This window comes from Balaenoptera ricei, chromosome X, assembly GCF_028023285.1.
Source record: "Balaenoptera ricei isolate mBalRic1 chromosome X, mBalRic1.hap2, whole genome shotgun sequence".
In the NCBI taxonomy this organism is placed as follows: Eukaryota; Metazoa; Chordata; class Mammalia; order Artiodactyla; family Balaenopteridae; genus Balaenoptera; species Balaenoptera ricei.
The window spans coordinates 16,950,541-16,957,296 of record NC_082660.1 but is presented as its reverse complement, the minus strand read 5'-3'; the positions used below and the strand labels follow the sequence as shown (position 1 = coordinate 16,957,296).

The 6,756-nt window shown below is 41.7% G+C and overlaps 1 protein-coding gene across 8 annotated transcripts in view; it reads left to right on the top strand.

The window, feature by feature from the left end:
- The first annotated feature begins 557 nt into the window (after window positions 1–557).
- The window catches only part of BCLAF3 (BCLAF1 and THRAP3 family member 3), a 64,128-nt gene continuing 57,929 nt past the window's right edge, over window positions 558–6,756 (top strand). For 6 of the 8 annotated variants that reach the window (XM_059910907.1, XM_059910906.1, XM_059910910.1 and 3 more), the window contains exon 1: window positions 558–665. The gene's annotated coding sequence lies outside the window, so the exon portion shown is untranslated. Of the gene's footprint in view, window positions 666–783; window positions 1,096–1,379; window positions 1,500–6,756 lie in introns of those variants that run through there. The other 2 variants (XM_059910904.1, XM_059910905.1) reach the window with 2 other exon arrangements.

Below are 6,756 nucleotides of genomic sequence, written 5' to 3'. Positions count from 1 at the left end.
GAGGTACAGAGGAGAGGTTTTGTTTTCTGGGTACAAGCTTGATTTGAGGCCATGGGGAATAGTTAGAGATTGAGTAGGCAGGAGAGAGGCCACAGCCTTGCAGGTTCAGGTAGGCTGGCTCTGGAAGGGCTTTGAGGGACAAGCCAGGGGCTGGAAGGCTGAGGCTCATCTGCTCCGCTCATCTGCACAACGCTGGAAGGCCCACGGGACCAAGCTCCTGCCTCTGACTGAGGGGTGAACTCCGATCTCTGACCCTTAACCCTCAGGATCCATGGACCCAGTGTGTTCTTTCCTTCCCGGGGGGGCGGGCGGCAGATGGCGCATGCGCCCTGGACAGAGAGGCAGAGGTGGGAACGGCCGGCAGAGGGCGCAGGCGCTCTGGCCGGAGCCTCCCGGGCGGGGGCAACCCTCGCTGGGAAAGAGTTGAGAGCAGAGGTCGGTGGGAAAGCGGGCTCCGCGCTAGGCAGCGGGCAGTGGGCGTGGCTAGGACGGGGGGCGGGGCGAGGCGGTTCCGGAAGGAAGTGGTTCCGGGTCCCGCGGCCCAGTTGAGGGAGCTGCGGTGCGGCTCCTGTGGGAGGCGGCGGCCGTGTGAGGGGCGAGGCCTGAGGGGCCGGCGGCGGCGGCGGCGGCGGCCGCGGCGGCGGCTGCGGGAACTTCCCGGACGGGTGAGCGGCCTTGGGGGGCGGGCGGCGCGAGGAGGTCCCGGCCTGCGGGGAGGGCGTGTCCGTCGCCTGGGAGGGGCGGTTCTTGGGTGGCGGGTGGGGCGGGGGGGAGGATGCGGAGGCCCAGCTCGGGATCCCGGGGGACTGCTCCCCTGCCCCTGTCTCTGGCCACCGGACCGGTGCCTTATTTTAGACGCGGCGACCCGGGCACCTGCTGCCGAGGCCCCCGATCCTCGCCCATTGTCCGCAGGCTTTGGTCCCCGGCGATTTGGAGCGTCTGTCATGGAGACGGGGGGAGGGCGGGGCGGTGTCCAGGGACGGTGCCCTTTTCCCAGAGGCGGCTCCGGACGCATCGCCTGCGGGACCCGAGCCGAGGAGCCCCCGCTTTGTCCTTCTTCGGAGGCTCTCCTGCCGCGCAGCGGCATCTTCTCCGGTAACGTCCAGAATGAGTAGTGAAGGCTGCTCTTTATCCTGCATTGTAAAGTAAAACTTGTCTTTTTAGAAACGTATACTGAATATTGGCGCATCTCCTGTGCTTCTTTAGGGTGTATTAGGAAACTGGGCCGGGCACTGTCAGGATTGTCCTGTCGGTAGGTCGGGAGGGAAAGAAATGTGAGAGAAACTTATCCTCCCAAATATTTTCCTGCCGAGGTGCTTTTCGAGCTGCCTCTTAGGTGACTGCTTTTCTTTTCTGGAACAAAGTAAAAACTACAGGTAGAAATCAAGGAAGTCTCTCAGACTTCTGGCCAGGCAACCTTTTTAACGTTTTTCTGTATGCGAACTGGTACGAATGAAAGACTGGAATTTGAAAAGAAAAGGTTTTGATGTGGATTCATGGTGAGTGCTTTATTTTTCAATGGTGTTTTAATGATAACGGTATAGAATGCTTTATTTTTTCATGTGGTATTTTTAAAAATGGCTGCTAAAATGTTCTTTTGAAAGCCCTGCCCTTGCACACCCTCCCCAGAAGCCTTTAAAATGTCTGATTAGAAACATTTAGTCATATTTATATACAAAATTTCTAAAATATGCAAAACCACAGTGAAGAAGGTGCACTCTTTCACCATTCAGGTAACCATTGTGAATATGGTTACACTGGGGATGCCCCTCCAGTCTTTTTCTATGCAGAGACGAATGCATGAATTTTTCTAAAGTGGATTCTTTTTGGTAACCGTTTTTTTTTTTCCTGACTACATAGCATGCCATTATTTGGCTGCAGTAATTTATTTAGTCGGTTTTTTTAGTCTCAGTTTTTCACTACTTAAACACATTGTTGGTGAATTGTAAAACCTGCACGTCCATGATTACTTCCTTAGTGTACATTCCTAGATGATAGAGTTGTTGGGTTTTTTAATGTGAATTTCCCTCTGGAAAGGATGTGCTATTTTGCACTCCCACCAACAATCTGTGAGTGTCCTTTTCCCCACCCTAGCAAAAGGCAACATTTAAAGGATTTCTATAAGAACACTTTGGGGCCATTTATGTTCTTCTCCAACCAAGTACAGGTATCCTTCTCTGGCTATCACCTCTTTTTTTTTTTTTTTCCTTCTTATTTGTTGATGGCAATTTGGTTTCTCATCTTCTGTTTCACCTTTACCAGTTTAGTAAAGAAGGGTTATCTAAGTGAGGCAAAGGCATTATAAAGCGAACAGATTTGAAGTCAGGACTTCCTTGAATTCCAGTATATCTGATTACCTTGAACATGTCACTTACCTTTTCTAAGGGACTATTTCCTCAACTCTGAATTAGAGATTATAGTGCCTTTGCCTTACCTTTCTTACAGGGTGATTTTAAGGGTCAAATGAGACATTTATGGAGAGTATATTTAAACATACTTTGTCTCATTGCTAATTATTGCCATCTTGTAAAAATTTCAGAGCACATAAGCATCTTGATTTTTTAATGTAAATTTCTGAATTCAAAAAGCTGTTCTGTGATACCCTTTGCCCCCACTCTTTCACGCCTTAAATTTGAAGTTTTATACTGCTGCCCTAGATTATATTGAAAATGATATCAGAGTTATGAAATTAGGTGAATGAATGAATCCACACATGTTGAAGGAGAAAATATTTAAAGGCACTATATATAAAGCTGAGAGGGACAGATAAAAAGCTAAATAAAACACAGTCCTTGGGATCATGATAAATAAAACATAGTCTTTGTGCCCTATAGGCTACAGAATATCCAGACAGCTAGGGAGCATAAAAGCTGCTTTCCAAATTTAGACGGCAATTTTAGATGTGATGCAGGATGTCAACTATTCTCAAGTGTACTAAAGTCCAATTCTGCTGACCGAGCAGCTACGCAAATGACCAGGCAGTCTCTTCAGAGTCATCTTTATGAAGGTAGGAGTTGCAAGGTGGGGAAGTGTTTGTATTGGAGTCTGAGAACCTGGATGCTGATTTTAAGTCTTTCTCTTGGGGCAGGTTGGTTAACTTTTTTGAGGATTGGTTTCTTCACCTGTGAAATGGAGGTAATTCCAGCTTCCTCAAAGGCTTGTGAGGATTAAAGGCTTGAGATAGTGTTTGCAAAACACTTAGTGAATTAGGAAGTACTGATACGCATGTGATCCTTCTTAGCTAGTGAAGACTGAGCTTCTCTAGTAAAGAAACTAGGACTCTTCCAACTTTGTATGGCTTGCCTCTAGCAGTCACTGGCACTCAGCAATGTTTGCCAAATTAACATAAAATGTGACCGCTGATAAAAATTCAGTCTGGACCTTTGAAGAAGGTAATATGTAAATGTGGAATATTGGGAGAGGTTGACTACATTATTTGGAGTTGATATTAGGAATCAAAGGAAACATTGAACTAAATTGGACCTAGACTCATTCCTACTATGACTGTCATTCTACATTATGTCCCCAATGCCGTGCACATAGTCTCTCCTTTCCAACATTAAACCTCTCCTTATCAACATTAAAATGGGCGCTCAAGTTGCTCCCATTTCAAAACCTCTTCCCTAGACCCCTATCAGCCAGCTGCAAGCCAGTTTCTCTCCTCCTATGCCAGACAAATTTGTTAGAAGGTGTTGTTATTAATTGGCTTTCTCAGTTTCCTTACCTTCCACTTAGTCCTCAAGCCATGTGTTAACACTTTTCATTGCTTTTATTGGGTCTCTATGCAGCTGTTGCCATAAAAGTCTCCTTTCTTGAAACATCCTTCTATGCTCTGGGGTTCCCTCCTTCCTCAGAGGTGTTCTTTCTCAGTCTTCTTGGCTGGTTCATCTCCTTGAAAGGTTGATGTTTCTGTAGGCTTGATCCTTCTCGCGATATACCAGCTCTGGAATAATTTATAGAGTATTGAGGCAATCTGATGTTTGAAGGTTTGGTAGAATTCCCCTGTGAAACGATCTGGGCCTGATGCTTTTTTATGGGATATTTCCTTAATAACTTTCTCTGTTTCTTTTATGGAAGTTGGTCTGTTTAAGCTTTTTAATGTGGTCAGTTTTAGTAATCTCTATTTTTCTAACAAATTATCCCTTACATCTGGGCTTTTAAATTTATTGGATATAATCTCTTACGATTCAAAATTTTCCTTCTATTTCAATGGTTATTTCCCCTTTGCTCTTTCTTATTTTGTGTATTTGTGCTTTCTCTGTTTTTTCCTAGGCAAGTTATATAAGTTATTTAGTGGTTTATCCATTTTAATTTTTCCAGAAACTACAGAATTTTGAATTATTACTTAGATCTAGTTTTCTATTCTCTTCCTCTACTTTTGTTTTTATTGTTTCCTCCCTTGTGCTTTCTTTGTTATTTTTTAGTTTCTTTTTTTTTTTTTACCTTGGAAATAAATTTATTTACTTTTATTCTTTCATTTTTATTGATAAATATGTTTAGTGCAATGAATTTTCCTTTGATCACTGCTTTAAATGCATCCCATAGAATCTGATATGTAGTGCTTTTATTGTCATTATTTCTTTAAAAATTTACCTTAGAGTACCCAGGAGTTGTTTAATAAGAGGTTTTAAAACTTCTAGGTGGAATTTCTCTTTTTTGTTTTTATTAGTAAATTCTAGTTTTATTGCATTATGATCAGAGAGTATTGCTTATAATAGTTCTATTATGTGGAGGTTACTGATGTTTTCTTTGTGACCTAATATATGATTATTTTTGGTGATGTGGTGTGGGCACTTCAGAAGAGTATTCTCTAGTATCAGAGAGTAGAGTTTGATAAATATCCTTAAGATTTACCCTGTTGATTATGCTGTTTAGATCTTCTATCTCATTTTTGGCTTACCTAATCTGTCTAATATACCACTGAGAGTGGTATATGAAAGTCTCCTATTATTAGTGTTTCTATCTGTGTCTCCTTGCACCTGTTGTAGTTTTTGCTTCATGAAGGTGGTTGCAATGTTATATTCATGTAAATACGTGTATTTTTTTTTAATACGTGTATTTTTATTTGTTCTCTTTTCATCGAGGATTGTGGCTTTTAGCATTAAAAAGTGTCTTCCTTTGGCATGATGAATGCTTTGGGGCTTGAATTGTGCTTTGCCTGATTCCAGGTTTGCCACCCCTGCTCTCTTTTTGTTTCCAGGTGCCTTGTATAATTTGGCCATCCTTTTATTTTTAACTTTTCACAATCACTTTGTTTTAGATATGTTTTTTATACAACTCCGTGTTTTGTGAGCCAAATTGTACCTGTTTATTTTAGTAGATGAGTTAATAAGCCCACCACATTTATTGTTAGGACTGATATATTTGGTCTATCGTAATATTTTATAATCATGTGTATTTTGTTATATTTGCTATTTCTTTTTGCTATGAGGTGTAGTTTTTGCTCTTTTATTTTAAAAAGAGGAAGGTTTTTATTTTTGTTCTAATGGTTAACCTTTGTACTTACACCTTTTAAAATGCCCTTACTCCCCTGTTTATTTAACCTGTTCTGTGTGTGAGAGAAATACATTTCATCCATGAAATCAAAGTAGAATAATGGTAGGCAACATTGGGGTTCTGTATCCACTTCCAGCTCCTCCCTACTGAGGAACTGGTGACAGCACCCAGCCGCTGTGGCTGGGAGAATAAGCCATGCCCTGCTCTCCTGAGGTCTGGCTTCCTCTGAACTGCTGATCGCCCTCTTGTTCTGTGGGCTCTAACTTGGTCCCGTTCTGTGCTGCCAGCGTGGCGTCTTTGTTGTAAGGGCTTTCGTGGGCAATTCTTTGCACTTGTAAATGCTGAACTCACATTTAGTATGGGATCTCTGTCAGTTGATTTTTTTTTTTTTTTTTTGGTAACAGCTTTACTGAGATATAATTAACATACCACACAATTCACCCATTTAAAAGTCTACAATTCAGTGTTTTTTTAGTATATTCACAGAGTTGTGTAACCATCATCACAGTCTAGTGTTAGAACATATTCATCCCACCAAAAAGAAACCCTGTGCCCACTCCCCCCAATGCCCCCCTCCCCCCACCGCACCTAGGCAACCACCAATCTACTTTCTGTCTCTATGGATTTGCCTATTCTGGACCTTTCATATAAAGCAATCATACAATATGTGGTCTTTTGCGACTAGCTTCTTTCCCTTAGCATAATGATTTCAAGGTTCATCCCTGTTTGACTGTGTGTCAGTACTTCATTCCTTTTTATGGCCAGATATTTTTATGGCCAGATAATATTCCATTGTACAGGGATACTACATTTTGTTTATTCATTCATCTCTCAATGAACATTTGAGTTGTTTCTACATTTTGGCTCTTGTGAATAATGCCGTTATGAGCATTTGTGCACAAGTTTTTATGCAGACATATATTTTTATTTCTTTTGGGTGTATACCTAGGATTTGAATTGCTGGGTCATATGGTAACTCTATGTTTAATTTTTTAAGGAACTGTCAGACTGTTTTCCAAAGTGGCTGCATCATTTCTTTTGAGTTTATTTTCCCTTGGGCACCTTGTAATTTATTCTTCACTTCTGAGATAATTTAGTCTTTTTCTCCCATTCTTTCCCCTTAGTTCGATTAATTTTTTTTTCTGTCATATCACTATGTTTTTTGGTATGTTTCTGTTCTTAGTTTTTAAATTTCTGATTCAAGGTGAGTTTTAAAAAATATATATTCCTAAATGCTTTTGGATATATTTAATTCTGTTT